Raw genomic sequence first — 17,716 nt, forward strand, 5'->3', positions numbered from 1 at the left:
TGTGACCTCAGCCCACGCATGGAGGCTTGTCAAGGTCCCAGGTGCTGGCTCGCCTAAAGGCTATGGCTGAGACAGAAAAACAAAACAAAAAAGTCCTCCCAACACACACACAAAAGCAAAAACTATCATCCCCTGTTCTCTGCCAAGAGAGCTGGAGCCAGAGAGATGAGTTCAAGACTCTGATTCATCCATCAAGACAAATAAACTCAGTTTATGGAGGTTAGGAGGGCAATTTAGGAAGTAAACACAAGTTCAGCTTCGGAGAAAACACAGAAGCCATCCCCAGAGTCGAACTCCACAGTGAGAAGACAAAAGAGCTCAGTCTTAAGGCGTGGAGTTCTGAAAATATGAACAGACAAATTCGTTCAAAGGGGCAACTCTAGAGGCAAACAGGACCAAGATGTTAGCCTGCCTCCCACCGCACAGAAGTGTGGAGTCTGGGTCCTGGGCCAGCTCCTTGCTGAGCTGAAGGAGCGTCTCTAGTGGAGAGGAGGACCTGAGGGCACTGTTCAATTTTAGCAACAGCAAATCAAAGTTTGATAGGTAAAAAGTACTTCCTCCCTCCAGGAGTGCCAGGCTCCTGGGCTGGCGTGGGGCATCCGTCTTTGTTCCTTGGTCAACACTGCCCTTACCTGTATCACTTCTCTGGTTTGCCTGGCCAGTTGTTCCCCTGGCTCTCCCCCTCTCCTACCACAGATGTGAGCTTGTGTCCACAGTCTTTTTCTCTCTCTCTGTCTCCCAGTATATCAATAGAGTATCTCTGGTCCAGGTCCTTTTATCCCTTCTGCTGCATGGGTCTCCCACGCCCTTATGAAATCTTCCTTTTTAGGTGGAGCCTAATTCTGCTCCCCTTGACTGTGGACTGGACTTAGTGACTCACTTCTAATGAATAATGTAGTAGAAGTAACAATGTGTGACTTCTGAGACTAGGTCATTCAAGGCATTGCAGCTTCCTTCTTGCTTTTTCTTGGCTCACTTGTTCTGGGAGAAGCCAGTTGCCATGGTGCTAAGATGCGCCAGCAGCGCAATGGAGGGGTCTGTGTGATGAGGAACTGAGCCCTATGACTAGCCATGTGAGCGAGCCAGTGTGGAACAGATCCCGCAGTTCCAATCGAGCTTGCAGATGACTGCCGTCTCCACTGACATCTTGACAGCAACCTATGAGAGACCCCAAACCAAAACTACCTGGATAAGCCAGTCCCAAATTTTTTTTATTTTTTATGGTCTCATTTTTAATTAAAAAAAATCTGTATAAAGGCATAGAAAAAAACCTGAGAGGTATAGTTATACAAAGAAATTGAAACTAGTTATTTTGGGGCATTAAAATGTTGGGTGATTGAAATTTCTTTTCTGCTTATTTTCTATTTTCACACGAAAAGGGGAATGCTAGTGAATGTCAAAACACAGCAGTAAGTGTCCAAGAGCGGAAGCAGGGCCAGGGTAGACAAGATGTTTGTTTCAACACTGGCCATATTTTGACCCTAGATGTATTGTATTGGTAACAAGGTGATGGATTCTGTGTGCTCCACCATGTTACTGCTGTGACAGTGACAAGGCACAGAGAGGCAAGAGACACTCTACTCTCAGGATTTCTTGAATGCACTTGGAGTCTTCTTTCTAGCAGGTCTGACCACCTTCTTAGGTTGGACTAAGAGCTGGCAGATGTCCAGCAACAGTAGGAGTGCCAGGCAGATGATAGCTGGGATGCAAGTGTTGAGTGACTCTTTTAGAGACGCCAAAGTGAAGATAGCCCCATCTGCTGCGACGCGGGAGCTGCGATCTGCTCCGAGAGCTTGGCCGCCCCCTTGAGTGCGAAGAAGCCGCCTAGCAGGACACGCAGAGCAGCGAGCGGGAGCGCCATGGGCGCGTAAGCCCTCCACCCAAATTTCTCACACACAAAAACTATGTGAGATAATAAATGTTCACCATTGTTTTAGGCTTCTAAGTTTTAGATTAATTTATTTTGTAAAATAAAACAACATCGTAGGGCTGGCGGAGTGGCTCAGTTGGTTAAGAGCTTGCTCAAGAGTGCGAGCTCTGAGCAATAGTGGTTCAATTCCCAGCCCAAGCTGAGTTGCCGCTGAGCTGCCAACAGGTGGCATGATGGCTCAGCAAAAAAAATATAAAAAAAAAAAATTTAAAAATAAATAAAACAATATTGTGGAACTTTCTCTACCCTCAACTGAGTTGTCCCTTAATGAACTGCGATCTCTTTTTGGAGAATGAGGGTATTTTTTTTTTCATTGTTTGTTTCTTTTGCCCTAATGTTCTTTTCCCAAGGGTTAAGGTGAAAAACTCCAAGTCTATACAGAGTCCTCATGGATGCACATTTATTGATTTGGGGCCATTGTGGCTCAACCCCAAAGAGATGACTGCAATGATGATAATGTCTGTTTTCAAGGACTACTCGTAAGATGTTCTTTGTACCTGCTAATCTGGATCTTTTATGTTACTTCATCATTATATAAAAAAGGATTGTAACTTATAGCTCCCAGGATCCCCAACCATAAGCCTTAGTCATGAGCTATGTGTTATCTTAAACAGCCGTAGAAGATATAAGGGACTTTTTATTTTCCTTGAGAGTCTTGTATTATATTTACACTTTAAGTGAGTGAGATTAACCGGCCACATATTACATGGATGAACCTCGGGGACATTATGCTAAGTAAAATAAGGTAGTCATAAAAGGACAAATACTACATGATTCCACTTACATGAGGTATCGAAGTAGTCAAACTCACAAAAGCAGAAAGGAGAGTGGTGGTTGCCAGGGACTAGGGGGAGGAAGAAATGGGGAGTTGCTGTTCAATGACTACAGTTTCATTCATGCCATATGAGAAAGTTCTAGAGACATGCCAGGTAACAATGTACATATAGTTAACAATATTGTACTGTGCACTTAAACATTTGAGAGACGTTTCATGTTATGTTCAATAAAAAAAAGAAATACTGAGTTGAGATAAAAATGACCTTCCAAGAACTCCCAGATTCACAGCAGTGATTCCTTTTTCTGCAATACTACAGAACTGAGAGTCATATCATTTCAAAAGCCCTCAAAACTAAAAAAAAATAAAAATTTACTTGCTTTTACTTAAAACAAAGATGTCGCTCTCTTCTTTCTGGAGGATTGGCAGGGTGGGAAAGGAGCTAGTCCGTCATACAGCCCAACATAAGGATACGATGTAATTCCAAGAGGTTTGGGAATCGCTGATCTAGAGATATGTTGAGGTTTTAAAAGAAGTGAGCTTAAAAAAACACCTGGGTATTTGAAAAGATAAACTCCCATCAAAGGACTGATATTACCAGTTTACTTTCTAATTGTACAGCAAAGACAGTGCAGACACAATACCCAAGGAAAAGGGTAGAGAGCAAAACAGAAACCAGTGAAGTCACTCAAATAAACAATGCTAACCACACACAGAGAAGAGGGGCCATGCATTACATCAGTGATGGCAGAAAAAAATAAAGGAGACTGAAATACTTTCTATTCATTAATACATGATTGGGTCAAAATGCAGAACATATAGATGGCAAGTTTCTGTTGTGTCATTTTCCACAGAAAGAAGAAATGATTAAAAGAGGGAAATGGCACACGACGGGTTGAATGTTCATGGTGCATATACCTTATTATCATTGCCACATAATGGGATTAGTGAAGGCATTGGGGGGGGGAATAAAAAGAAACTTTGGATATTATAAGGACAAGGAGGAAGGGGCAAATTATGATTAAATTTAGAACACACACTAATGCTCTCAAAGTTGACTGACAGTTGGAGTATCCTTTCTCTGTAGTCATTCCTCAGCCTGATACTTTTTTTACATTAAAAGCTAATTCTGTGAAGCTATTCAAATACCACTCTTAGGGGTAGGCCCCTTCTGAGAGAAAAACCAAAGCTCTGGAGGGAGCCTTTCTGGCCAAGACTAGAGAAACGTTCTGAGCCCCTTGCCCAGACATGAGGGAGGGTCCAGGTGGGTGACTGAAGTCTGGGCTGGCTCCCACCTGGTCTACTGCTCTCAGGCTTTCCTCTAAGTTGCTTCCAGGAGTCAGGATGAAGGACACCATTACACCCTCCCCTTGTATTGTTTCAAGACAGTCTATTCCCATCAAGACACATTAACTTGCCTCAATAAAGAAACTCAAATTGGTGTGGAAGCTTGAATGGCCATCAGAGAGTCTTGGGCTACCTATGGGGCTGGAGGCAGCAGAAGAGAATAATAAAAACAGCAAATAAGCAGAGAGAAGTTGGTCAGGAAGCTACACATCTTCCAATTATTGAGGTTTCTATCTCTCTAGGTTGTTTATGGTCCCTCACAACAAAACACAATATTGCCACGGGGATACGAATGACAGTTTGGGGAATATAATCAATAATGTTGTAAAGATTTTGTAGGGTATCCGAGGGACACTTGTCTTATTAGGGAGACCACTTCATGGATGGTGTAGATACCTGACCACAGCAGTGTACACCTGAAGCTGAAGCTGAATAATATTGTATGTCAACTATAATTTAATATATATATATGGTCACAGGATGTGGAGTACAGCATAGGAAATAGAGTCAGTGGAATTGTAACATATATATGCTGTCAGGGGGCAGTAGATTAGGAGAGGAGGGTTACACTTTGTGAGGGGTGTAAATGTCTAACTATTACCTTGTTTTGTACACCTGAAACTACTAAACAACAATAACAACAACACACAAATGCACGTTCCTCCAGCAGGGGCCCCTCAGCACACGGGGTTCTCTTTAGATTTCCTATGCGAGTCTTCACGTGAGTCTCTCTTTCTTCTAGAAGTCCTCCCAGAGCGAGACATTTTTCCCTCAAAATTTGATCGGATTCACTGTATAATGTTGTCTTATGAAGAAATTAATTTTATAAAGAAGAGGCTGGTTTAAATAAAAATGAAAACCAGAGAAATACCTATTTCATATTTGACAGAGCTTTTTCTATCTTTGTTGCCCATGTCCTGCCTGCCTCCCCAGTTTCTGCAAAAGTCTGATTGTCTTACTATACTAACACAGAGCCTGATTACCTATTTGTTTCCATTACGCCTAACAAAATTGAAAAAAGCACATGTCCCACTGAAAACCACATTTAACAAATCCCTCTGGGGACAGAAAAAAGTGCCAGCCATTTAAAAGGTGAATTTGTGGGAGGAAGAAGTCAGTCCTGCATCACTCCTCTGCATTATGCTCTAGTTCAAACAGGTGGGCGCCTCTTTTACAGTGATGGAAGGCTCTCAGTCTCCTACTGCAGGCCTGAACCTCTCTGAGATCATAATCGCTCTCAAATCAAAATATGCAAAATGTAAAACCAAAAGCTTTAATAAGAACACCTTTGTTTTCTCTTCTGGATGTCTAAGACAACTCAAGCCAGTTTGAAAAGTGTGGGGGAGGGGTAATGAGCAATGAACACAGGGGGTCCGCAGTGCATTTTTCTATGATTAAGATGGACTCATCCTGCAAAACAAGTGTGACCAGTCTTGTGGATCAATGTTGAATGGTACGACACACACATCTGAATGTATCAAATAGTGCACAGAAATAAAACGGCTAGTTAAAAAAGGCCAATGTATCTATAGATGGGCTCTCCCCACGTGTTCATTGTACACTACCATGCTATTTCTTCTGCTCTGAACACACCTGGCCCACCAGGTGGACGAAGTCCCTTGGGTCCACGTGCATATGGTGGTGGTGAAAACTGGCTAGAGGAAGTATGTGAATTGGTACAAGGTGCAGCATGAGTGCATTTTGGTCAAAAGTGATGTCCATCCATGCACAACTCTAGGTCCTGCTGCAGGCGCTGTTGTTGATATATCTGGGGTATGAAACACTGGCTTGGAATTTACAAAGAATGCTCCTTCTGCTAGAGCCTCGGAAAGCCTCTTCTCGTCAGCACTGCATTCCATGCTGTCACTGAGCACACGTCTCAGGAAATCAGGGCAGTTCTGTGTGCGTAAGGAGACAGGGGTCACTCAGCAGGAGGCCTATTTGGGGCTGTCACATCTAGCATGTCTATTTCCTTTCTCCATCTGTGCTGACAAAAAAAAAAAATGCTTGCGTTCAGTCTGGCATTGTACCTGGTTCTTGATCACTCAGGCTTCAACTAACCAATCCCAGATCTCCAAACACAGGCAAGTTCCAACACACAAGGTAAGATGGCCTCCCTTTGTTGTTCCCTGGATGGTCACTGAGTGGGTGCGTGTCCTCCTAACAGCACACACTAGGCCCTCAGCCCAGCGCTCAGTGCAGCACTCAGCTCAGCAGAGAGGGCTGGCCTCCATAAGTATCATAACAGGTCTAAAGAAGCCACACTGGTATTATGATATCAAGGTACTTAGAAAAGCAGGTCTACACTGGCTTTCAACACTTTGGGTCTGCATAGGAGGGCTTGTTTTGAACAGCTTTCCTCTGGGGATTGGGAACCCTGGCTGGGGGAAGGGAGGTCGTTATAAAGAATGCCCCAGAACTGCTCACGATGGCCAGGGTGTCTGATTCATGGGGGTCAGACTTGGATGGGCCTTTTTGGGTAGCCTCATAAGCTTCCTCAACTACGTAGTAACTGGCCAGGCTAGATGTCAGCCCAAATACACGACCACAGTCACCACCACCATCACCTGCAACTTCCCTCACCACTACCGACCATTGTGGAGAACTTTCTAAAGTGTGTTAGATTACTCGACCCTCAGCACAGTTCTGCAGCACTGATTGGGAGCCACAGTGGCCCCTATCGCCCAGAGGTGAAGAGGGGGGGCTTAGTAACCTGCCTGAGGCCAGCAGCTTACTCAGCTACTATCCTGGTATGAGCACGCATGTCCTCAAACTGCCCGCCCCAATTTCCTCTTTGGAAAATGCATCCCTAACCCAGAACAAAACCATTTTATTGTTTCTGGCCCTGCCCTCCGTCTTCTCTCCTAATTGCCTCTGAAGGTGTGAAAAGGTACAAGTGAGCCAGAACTGGCATCTGGGTTCTGCCTCTCATTCAGGCAAGTCTGCCAGTATGACTGGCTTCACTTAGATATCTCGCTACATGGTTACCCTCGCGTTTACTCTCCAGCCTTATGTCAGGGGCTTAAGTCACTCTTGTCAAAGCTCTCCATTCGTTTTCCTATCTCTTGCAGCTGGAGGAAAGCCCCTCCTTCACAGTACCACTTGTGTTCTGTCCTATTTATACCATTATAATAACTGAGCATTCTTTTAAACCACCTTTTCAGGCAGCTTGCTTCTTTTAAGTCTTTGAATTAAAAAAGACACAGCTCCTAAATTAAAAAAAAAAAAAGTCACCGGCACCCAAGTGCTATAATGCTTTAGGAACTTAAATTGTATTTCATTTGCTTTAATCTGTGTTAAAACAATATAGCATTATCTAATTTGAATGCACTAGAAGACCTCAGGATAGCTTTCTTTTTTTTTTTTTTGTATGAGATATTAAATCTGGTTAGAACTCAAGAAAAACTGTCAAGTGGGGAAATTTGCGCCTGTTGGTCCCTTGACTGATAACATTTCAAAGCCTAGTGCTTTGCTAAAGGGTATCTTTCTTAAAAAACAAGCTATCCTATTACTCAGAACCTTCTCTGCACGCCACAGCTTTGAAGGAATTTGGTAGTTTCCAAATTCAAAGTTGAAAATTAAAAACCCAGAAATAAGACTTGAACCCATTTATTCACGGTAAAATGAATATAGCTCTGAAAAGTCCATCCTCATTAGGATCATTTCAGTGTAATCTGCGCTCTGGTGTGAGGCTGTTTAACTAGCTTCTTGCCCATCAAAAGGGGACCCATTTTCTCAAATGAGCTGTGTTCAAAGGACTCAGGAGATACCACAGAATAAGACTAACTTGAATACATTTCTTTTAAAGAATGTTTCATTGTTTTCTTAATCAGTGTTGTTTTTATTTTGCCAGAGTTAGAGTACCTCTTCCCCTTCCCCGCAAACGCATTAAAACAAATCCTGGTTCCTGCAGGAGCGATCAAAGCTTCCCAATTCAGAGGAATGTCCATTCCTCCAAGCTTGGGGAGGTTTCTTAACTAATGAACTACAACCCTGTCAGATGTCTGGTTGCCAAGTAATATATTAAAGTGCTTTTCTAATGAGATTTCTACAAGGTAACTATAAAGCCAGAAGAAGCACATGAAACTTCAGTGAAGCAAAAATATTTTAAAAAAATCTAAAATCTAAATGCCTTTGGGAAAGAAGAGTTCAACACAGCAGTTAAAAACCTAAAGAGAATTTGACAAGTGGAAAAATAAAGTCTAATAATTTCACTTCGGAGAAAAAAGGGTAGACACAAAGCAGGGCAGTGTAATTGTTATTCATAAAGGAACCACCCAAATGTTTCAGATCTGATTTTAAGTATCTCCCATTCCATGCATCCTTGTCTATCTGTAACACGGATCTATGATAAATACAGCTAGGAATGTCCCCTATTATAAAAAGGAGGACCCTCTCTTCAAATTGAGAGCTTGTACCTGAGAATTTAGGAATAGTCTATAACAATCTTGAATACCAAGGATCTCTTTGGTAGAACCAACATAATGAGAAATTCTCACTTGAAATATAAACAACAGCAATGACACAAAGTCTCTGACATGGACCACTCAGAAACAGCTTTTGGAAGCTCTTCCCTTGGCGGCTGCTGCTGGTCACTCTGCCTTCATGGAGTCCACCATGACATGGATGAGGCTAAGAGGCTAGAAGCCAGCCCTTTTGGTCTGCATTCGTGTGCGTCTATGGCTCCACTGTGTTCTGTACTGATGTGACCAGCCCTGGGTCCCGTTTAAGCGGTCGAGTGGAACCAGCCCATCAAAGGATGATGTAGGGTCTGAAAACCAATACAGCTGGTATGAGGGTGTTCAACTTAAAGAGAAGTCTGAGGTGGGAAAGTACAGTAAAACCTTGAATTGCGAGTAACGTGGTTTGCTAGTGTTCCGCAAGACGAGCAAACATTCCTAATACATTTTAACGTGGTAAACAAGTGATGTCTTGCAATACGAGTAGTTTGTTTCCGGAACAAATTGTGCTTGCAAACCAAGGTATTACTGTACTGTTAAATATCTTCTAACATCTGAAGGGATGCCATATCAGGGAATGAGAAATTTTGATTTTAGTCACTCCAGAAGGAAGCACTAAGATCAAAGATGCTTTACATATTTAAGGTCAAGTTAACAACCTGTTTGTTGGTAGACAAAGATGTCCAACAATAAACAGACTTCCTTGAACGTAGTCGTGTGTGTATATGAGTGATGGCTGAGTTATCAGGGACAAAGTCTTCACTTTATTTAATCAAATCCAGTTAACTGATTCCAAAGGAATTGTTTTTTAATCACTTAATATTATTATATCTTTTAAATAGCTAACCTCACTAGCATTGGGAAATGATTTACTCAAGATTAACAGAATGAAAGTATTTTTCAAAATATGGTGCCCTGGATTTATATGGAATAAACAAAGCATGGATATTACCCATTTGCTTCTGTGAGACCACAGAACACAATAATGCCAGTTTTCCCTTTGCAGAGGTTCTTCAAGGGAAGCACATTTTAAAAAGCCAAATAAAATTACCCTGGCACTTTACATCCAATGCAAATGTTTAGATGTATTGCGTTGTCGGAAAAGTCATGATGTATTTTTTCTATGTTTTTCGTTGCAAAAGTGCGTCATTACTTTTCCGACAACCCAATAGTAGCCTTCAGCTGACTTCTGCTCCAAAGCTTCAGTCTTCAGGAATGTAATAGAAAATGGAACGCAAAGGGAAAGGAATTGCTGTGTTAACACAATGTCTGGATTCAGACAGGTCTCCGTTCTAATCTAGGTGACCTTGGGTAAGTTACTTAACATTTTGATCCTCAGTTTTCTCATCTATAAATGGGGTAATAACAGTACCTGGACCTTGTGGGATTGTTATGATACATGCACAGGGCTTCCCATGCTGTCCGGCACACAGTAAACACTCAATAAATGGTCATTGTTATTTATAATTTCAAGATAGTCATTTCAAAATGTGATAGGATTTGCTGTCCTGGTTAAGGGAGGGGCTGAACAAAATGACTTTTCATAATTCCTAACTACCATACACGATGATCCAATTTCACGTTACTTTTTCATCCTCAGTTCGCTCTTGCCTGTTAAAAGCAATACCTATTCATTGACTACTCATGATGAGCATTCAGATGTGTAACTGATCTAACCCTCTCAACAACCCTGTGAATTGGGGCTGTCTCCCATTTTACAGAGGTGAAAACTGAGGCACAGAAAGGCTGAGTCATTTGCCAAAGTCACGAGGTTCAAAAATGGTTGAGCTGGGATTCAAAACTAGGCAATTTGGTTCTAGAACCCAGGCTCTTAACCACTATCCCATATTTCCTTATAGGTGACCCAAAATTCCACCTTGATATATTAATGAACCAACATACAAGTAAACTACTTGTTGCGGTTGATGGAAACGTGGTAAAAGATCCAGTGTTTGCTTTCAATCTCGTCTTCTTAGTCTACATCCATAGCTCACAGAGCCCTGAGCAGTCAGGCATTTCAGAAATGCACTTGGATGATGACTAGGAGGTTTCTCTAACAACGGAAAGTTACCAACAGAGCTGTTAGGGCTGGAGCGCACCAGCTCCACCACCTGCCCCCGCAGGTCTGGGAGCTGCCTGGGCAGAGTTGACTCCGCTCCAAGGGTTCCCCATCCTCCTCAATGCCTCAACTCAATGCCTCCATCCGCAGCTGTTCATTTCTTCTTGTCCCAAATGTTGTCCTCCAGCCCCCATGACTAATGCCTTCTATTATATTTAGGGTGAGAAAAATGACCTTGCCGTCCACACAAGTGGGAATCATTCATTCCGTCTACAAGAGAAGCACACAGCAACTTGGTTCAACCAAGTCAGGGTATTCCTCTTTGTGGTCTTGTTGCTGAATACCCTCACTTCTTCAAGCAAGATTATTACACTGTCTTATAATTTCCTTTTCTTCTTAAAACAACAACAAACTGCAGGTGATTCATCGCATTTTGTGTTGCTAACATTCACATCCCGCTGTACTTCATTAGTAAAAGCCTTTTCTCCCCCACCTTTCAACAGTGCTCGATGAGATGCAAATAGAAACCATTTCAGTTTTCCAGCTGAACAGCCATGAAAAAAAGAAAGAAAGAAAGAAAGAAAGAAAGCAGCCCTTGCTTATCTCCGCGTTACACATTAACACGGTCCTCCTTTGCAGAGGCTCTTCAAGGTAAGCACACTTTAAAAAGACAAATAATTGACGGAATAATTACTCTGGCACTCCAAGCTCAAGCAAATACTGGGATGTGGACTTCAGTTGAATCTGGTACCAAAGCTGCAGTCCTCAGGAACGCAATAGAAAATGAAATGCCAAAGAAAAGGAATTTCCCAATTTCTCCACTAACATGTGATTTAAAAAAAAATAACAAAGAGCTCAAAGGAAAGAAAGCTAGCAAGGCAAATTATATGAAATCTTCCAAGTACCTTCTGTCCAGCAATCTCTCCTCCACTGACATCTAATAGTACTTTGCTCTATCACTCTTATGCTGTTGGTCTCAATAAATAATAACTATTAATAAAAACTACTACTGCCCTTACCATCACCGCTAACACTGACACTGCTACCATTTACTGAGCTTATTATATGCCAGGCACAGTTGCAGGCTCTTCCTTATGTCATTTCAGGTAATTCTCACAATAATCCAATGAGGTGGTTATGCTTATTAGCCACATTTTACAGATAAGAAGTCAGAGGTTCTGAAAGGTTAAACATCTTGCACAGAGAGTCACAGAGCTTATCAGTAGAAGGGCTAGGATTCTATGGTAGGTTTAAGTCCATAACTTTCTCCTGACTATGATTCCCAGTTTTTGGTGTAATGGCCCATCAATATGGCTCTTTCCAGCCCCACAAATGAATGAATGAATGAATGAATAACTGTGAATGAATGAACCAACAAACAAGTGAATGTGTTTCTGAAGACTGGCTTTTAAAAATAAAATATACTCTCCCCCAAAAGCAAGAAATGTCTAAAACTGAGTATGGGAATACTTATGTTTCAAAATGAGGTTATTTCTCCACTTGCTTAAAATTCAAAGGAGAAAAACGGACACAACTGCATTCTGCCTACTTTGGTCCTGAGAGTTCCTGGCCTTAGGGGTAATGGCTGAAATAACAAACGAGGATATTCAAAAGAATCTTGATTTCAGATACCTGAAGGTCTTTACTAAAGTTAACATCAATGTCTTTTCTTGCACATTTATTTTCTTACTTTTTATTTAGAATCGGACAGAGAGAATGCTGGTCTTACCCACACCCTGGCTCTTTCATGCAATACATACCTGTCCAGGAAATGTGAGGAGACAAACCAAACAGCCAATGCGAAGGAAAGTGCTCAGACATGAGTTGGATCAGCACTACCAATGAGAGCACTTTGGGTCTCAAAAACTATGCTGCTGGGGTAGCTGCGTGGCTCAGTTGGTTAGAGTGTGTACTCTTAACAACAAGGTTGCCAGTTGGCTTCCCACATGGGATGGTGGGCTACGCCCCTCCCCACAATTGAAAATGGCGACTGGACTTGGAGCTGAGCTGCACCCTCCACTACTACATTGAAGGGCAATGATTTGACTTGGAGCTGATGGTCCTGGAAAAAACACACTGTTACCCAATAAAAATTAAAAAAACAGAAACTATGCTGCTGCTTTCCTTTCTCCTGCTAAGGGGATGTCTATGTTGGTTCTCTGGTCTCTCCTTCCTGTCCTGGGCCAACATTCCGGGAATTTCTTTGGTGGGTTGAGGATGCTGAGAGGTACCATCTGAAACACCTCACCTTTCCTCCCCGGAAGTCAACCCCCATTTCCATTTCCTCTGTAGAGCTTCCCCCTTTTGTCAGCACAGGAAGTGAGAATCCCAACCTGGTTACTTAAAGCGTACCTTGAGTGGATACCTTTTAGAGCATTCCTGGCCTCAGGGGGGTAACCAGGGAAACTGGCCCCAATGTCCAGCTTAGTTTTAAACTTGCCTGGTAATCACTTTGGAATTGCCCTTTTTTCATAGATCCTGTTCCTCTTTTCTGTGGCCCACATCCAGCTATCGGTTATAAGTATGAAAGCCTGTCAGGGAATTAAAAATGGCTGCTGTTAAAATGCTTAAGAATTATGAAAGGAGGAAGCTGATGTTTAGATTTATTCTCCTCTATCCCACTCCCACTCACACCACAGGCCACATAGTTTCCCTTCAGAAAGGAAAACATTCTTGACTTCTGTTTAAGTGTTTATCAGAGGTTGTCTAGACTTGTAGAGTCTCTGAAGTCATATTTTTATTAGTCACATCCTTCTTGGTGTGTGGGACCCTCACCAGACAAGGAGGAATGCTTGGACCTTGTGCAGAAATCATTAGGTGCTGGAAGCACCCATTACCACCCAGGCATTTTCACTGAGTCCAAACACAAGCTGAAGCTGAGCAAAGAACTTGAGCTTCCTGATGGTGGCAGGGCTTCAGTTTTGAATAGGTGTGAAAAAAACCTCTTGGTTCCTAATCCTGTGGGGTCTTGATTTGAAAACAAAGCCCCAGCAGGGAGCCTGGAACCAGTGGAGGTTCTAGGTCCTCAGCACAAAATGAGGAGCATTCAGAGTTTTATCCTGACTCTGAAACACTCCTACGTTGCCTTTCTGGGACTTCGACACTGATATATCAGTTTACATACTTTAGATGTTATGTAAGTAGTATGCATCTAACATACCTGGTATCAGTGAGCAAAAGTCATTGTATGTAGAACCAACTAGGTGATGCTGGTGTGTATCTAAGAGACAGGACTGATTAGGGCAACAGAAAGTGCACTGGTGTGGCAGGTAGGATAAGTGGGTTTGGTTACCAGTTCTCACCACAGGCAGGTTACACATTCTACTTGGTCCTCAGTTTTTTCATCTCTAAAAGAGGGAGGTTGAAGCAATTATCTAGGAGGTCCTTTTGAGGCCAAGAAACATTTCTGATTCTTTGTCTCTAATATTTGAAGTGGAGGAAACGGGTAGAAGCTTCAGCCTAAAGGGTATCAGTCACAATAAGAAAGGCTTTCCTGAGAGTAAGTAGAGTTTGCAGAGGATATGCTGGAATTATTCTTTCTAGACCGGCGTGGGTCCCAAATTCTGGTCTCAGAGAGCTCTTCTTCTACAGGTATCTTTAGAGCTATCATGTTTGAAGTCTCTTAGATCGGGATGACATAAGGATGTGGGCAGGGGACAGTTAATAGAAAACAGTATGGAGGTTCTTAAAAAAATTAAAAATAGAACTACCATATCATCCAGAAATTCCACTCTGGGTATTTAGCTGCAGGAAATGAAAACACTAACTCAAAAATTTTGCTATCTGCACCCCTGTGTTCATTGCAGCATTATTTACAATAGACAAGACATGAAAACAATCTAAGTGTCCATCAACAGATAAATTAATAAAGAAAATATGGTGTGTATATATACATATACACACACAATGAAATATTATTTAGTCATAAAAAGGAGCTCTTGCCTTTTGCAACAATATGGATAGACCCTGAAGGCATTATGCTAAGTGAAATAAGTCAGAAAGAGAAAGGCAAATATTATATGATCTCACTTATATGTGGAATCTAAAATAAACAACCAAACAAAAACTGAACTCACAGATACAGAAAACAGATTGGTAGTTGCCAGAGGTGGGTGGGTGTGGGGCTGGGCAAAATGGGTGAAGGGGGTCAAAAGGTACAAAAATTCCAGTTATAAATAAATAAGTCACAGAGATAATGTACAGCATGGTGACTACAGTTAATAATACCGTATCATCTATTTGTAAGTTGCTGAGATACTAGATCTTAAAAGTTGTCATCACAAGAAAAAAAATTTGCAACATATACAAATATCAAATCATTATATTGTACGCCTGAAACTAATGTAATGTAATGTCAATTATATCTCAATTAAAAAACCTTTAATATAAAATGATTACACACATCATTATATAATATGATTAAGCTAATATTATTATTATTAATTATTATATTATTTTTACTTTTATTAGCATTTATTTGATGTTGAATTTACTCACGGGCCATAAGTGTTTGTTTCTTCAGTTTCTTCTGGGAGATCTTTTTCTTCTGTGCAACCTCCTCTTCTGGTTTAGGAACAATTTGTTCCTTTTCAGTTAGGATCATCTCAATGTGGCAGGGAGAGCTCATGTAGGGGTTGATCCGTCCGTGAGCTCTGTAAGTTCTGCGCCGCATCTNATCTTGGGAGCTTTATTTACTTGGATGTGCTCTATGACTAGAGAGTCTACATCTAAACCCTTAAGTTCAGCATTACTCTCTGCATTTTTAAGCATGTGCAGTAAAAATTCTGCACTCTTTTTGGGCCACCGACCCTGCGTCCAACCCCACTGTTTGGCTTGGGCACACCTCCCAACTCCACCATTGTAACAACGGAAGGGCACACATTGTTTTTGTAATGTGAGATCCTTTAGATACTTGGTGGCTTTTCAGATATGCATACCCTTGATGGCCTGGGCAGTTTCACGAGTGTTCTTAAAATGAACCCGTAGATTCGAACCTCTCGATTTACATGGTTTTGTGGGGTTCTCCGGGTCAAGAGAATAACGAACCATTTTGAGAGGTCACCTCAGGCCACTTTCTGGAAGAGCTGATTAAGCTATTATTAAAACTGTTGGGGTTGAAATGAATCTTAGAGTCATCTAGTCTAGCCCTCAAACTAGATACAAAAGTCCTCTCTGCAACAGCTATGGTTCTCTGCCTGAATACTTCCAGAAACCCTCACCCAAGGTTCCCAAATCCATTGTTGAATCACTGTTATTGTTATTAAATTTTTCCTTAGATGAATGAAAAATCAGCCTTCCTGAAACTTCCACCATTGATTATGGTTCCGCCCTCCAAAACATCATGGAATTAAACTGTTTTTCCACATGATGTTAAAAAAAGTATATGCTCATCATAACAATTCAAACAATAGGCAAGTCTATAAAGAGGCAGTAAATTGTCCATTTTAATCTCACGATAATTCTAACCTCCCTAAATAACCTACGTTAACAGTTTATACATACATATACTTTTTTCATTTTCTTTTTTAAATTAAGAATATCATACCAATTACCCTACAAATTGCCTTTTGTCTGTGAACAGTCAATAGATCATATTGATCTTTTTAGGTCAATACACATAATTCAAATTCATTCTTTTCCACAGCTGCAAAGTACAGTAAAACCTTGGATTGTGAGTAACTTGGTTTGCAAGTGTTCCGCAAGATGAGCAAACATTTCTAATACATTTAACTTGGTAAACAAGCGATGTCTTGCAATATGAGTAGTTTGCTTCCGGAATGAATTATGCTCGCAAACCAAGGTATTACTGTATTTCATAACATGGGTGTACTGCTTTAAGAACATTCAGAGTATTTCAATTTTTTTCTATATACAAACTATGACATAATAAATATTCTTATACTTATGTCCTTATGTATTAGTGCTTTTGTTTTTGTAGAAAAGGTTCCCAGAAATATGATTCTGGGTCAAAGGATATGACATTGTTTAATTTTAACAGACACTCCTAAATTACTTTCAAAAAGGTTGTTAGGTATTCTTGGACTTGGGGATAGCATGTAAGAGTGCTCATTTCCTCACACATTTCCCAGCAGTGGGAATGAGGAATTTTTAAAAATCAGGCCAAGCTAAAGGGGGAAACACTGTACGTCATTGTCTTAATTGCACTTTTGGGATTACTTGTGAGGTTGAGCAACTCTTCACATGTTTATTGGCCATTTGTAGTGGCTCTCCTTTTAATTTACTATTTGTAACTTTTGCTCATTTTCCTACTGGGTTATTTGTTTATCAATTTATATGAGCTCTTGTTTACTACAGATATTTGCTCTTTATCATATATTTTGCAAGTAATTCTCCAGGCATCACTGTTTTCAGTTTTCTTTATGGCTATTTGTTTATGGTATTGGCTGCCATATGGCTTGTAAGCTCTGAAAGCAGTAATGTTTAGTGCATTGCTGTATCCTCAGCATTGAGAAGAGTGCCTGGCACATAGTATGTTCTCAATAAAAACAATGAATGAATGAATGAATGAATGAATGAATATATACTTAAAGTTTTCATGTAGCTATGTCTGTCATTCTTCTCCTTTATTGTTTCTGAATTATCAGAATTTCTCTATTTTGTTAGTTTTACTGTTTTGCAATTAGTCCTTTAATCCATCTTGAATTTCTTATTAAATTTTTTTTCTCTTTGGCAACAATCCATCTTGAATTTGTTTTGCATATGGTGTGAAGTAGGGTAAACTGACCTTGAACTTTGGCAGCCACTACTTTGTATAAAAAGCATTACATAAATGTAAATTCTTTTTAGCATTTGTTTTAAGGTGCTCTATACATTAAAATATAAATGTACCCTACTGTCCATTTTATATGCTAATAAAACATCTAAAATTAATCACAAAATAAAGATGAAGAGTGCTTTACTGACAGTTAATTTTGCTCAGATTTCTGTTTAATTATATATAATCACTTTTGTCCCAATTATAACCAACTCAGAGGCTAGATTATCAAGGATTCTATTTATACATAAAAAATTTAGGTATATTGCTTAAATCACATCTATTCTAAAAAATCACTAAATTTGTAGATCATTTATTTAACAGTAGTACATCCTGGATTCACAGAACAAATTATTCAAATTCCAATATT

At 40.6% G+C, this 17,716-nt stretch overlaps 1 protein-coding gene and 2 pseudogenes across 1 annotated transcript in view; all 3 read right to left on the minus strand.

Annotated features, from left to right (window-relative positions):
* Nucleotides 1-17,716, minus strand: part of IGFBP7 (insulin like growth factor binding protein 7) — a 69,679-nt gene that overhangs the window by 24,468 nt on the left and 27,495 nt on the right. The gene's annotated exons all lie outside the window — the stretch shown is intronic.
* Nucleotides 1,584-1,861, minus strand: LOC109394375 (transmembrane protein 35B pseudogene; annotated as a pseudogene).
* LOC109394374 (60S ribosomal protein L17 pseudogene) lies at nt 15,061-15,635 on the minus strand (annotated as a pseudogene).

The sequence above is a fragment of the Hipposideros armiger genome, unplaced genomic scaffold (genome assembly GCF_001890085.2).
Source record: "Hipposideros armiger isolate ML-2016 unplaced genomic scaffold, ASM189008v1 scaffold_420, whole genome shotgun sequence".
NCBI classification, from domain to species: Eukaryota; Metazoa; Chordata; class Mammalia; order Chiroptera; family Hipposideridae; genus Hipposideros; species Hipposideros armiger.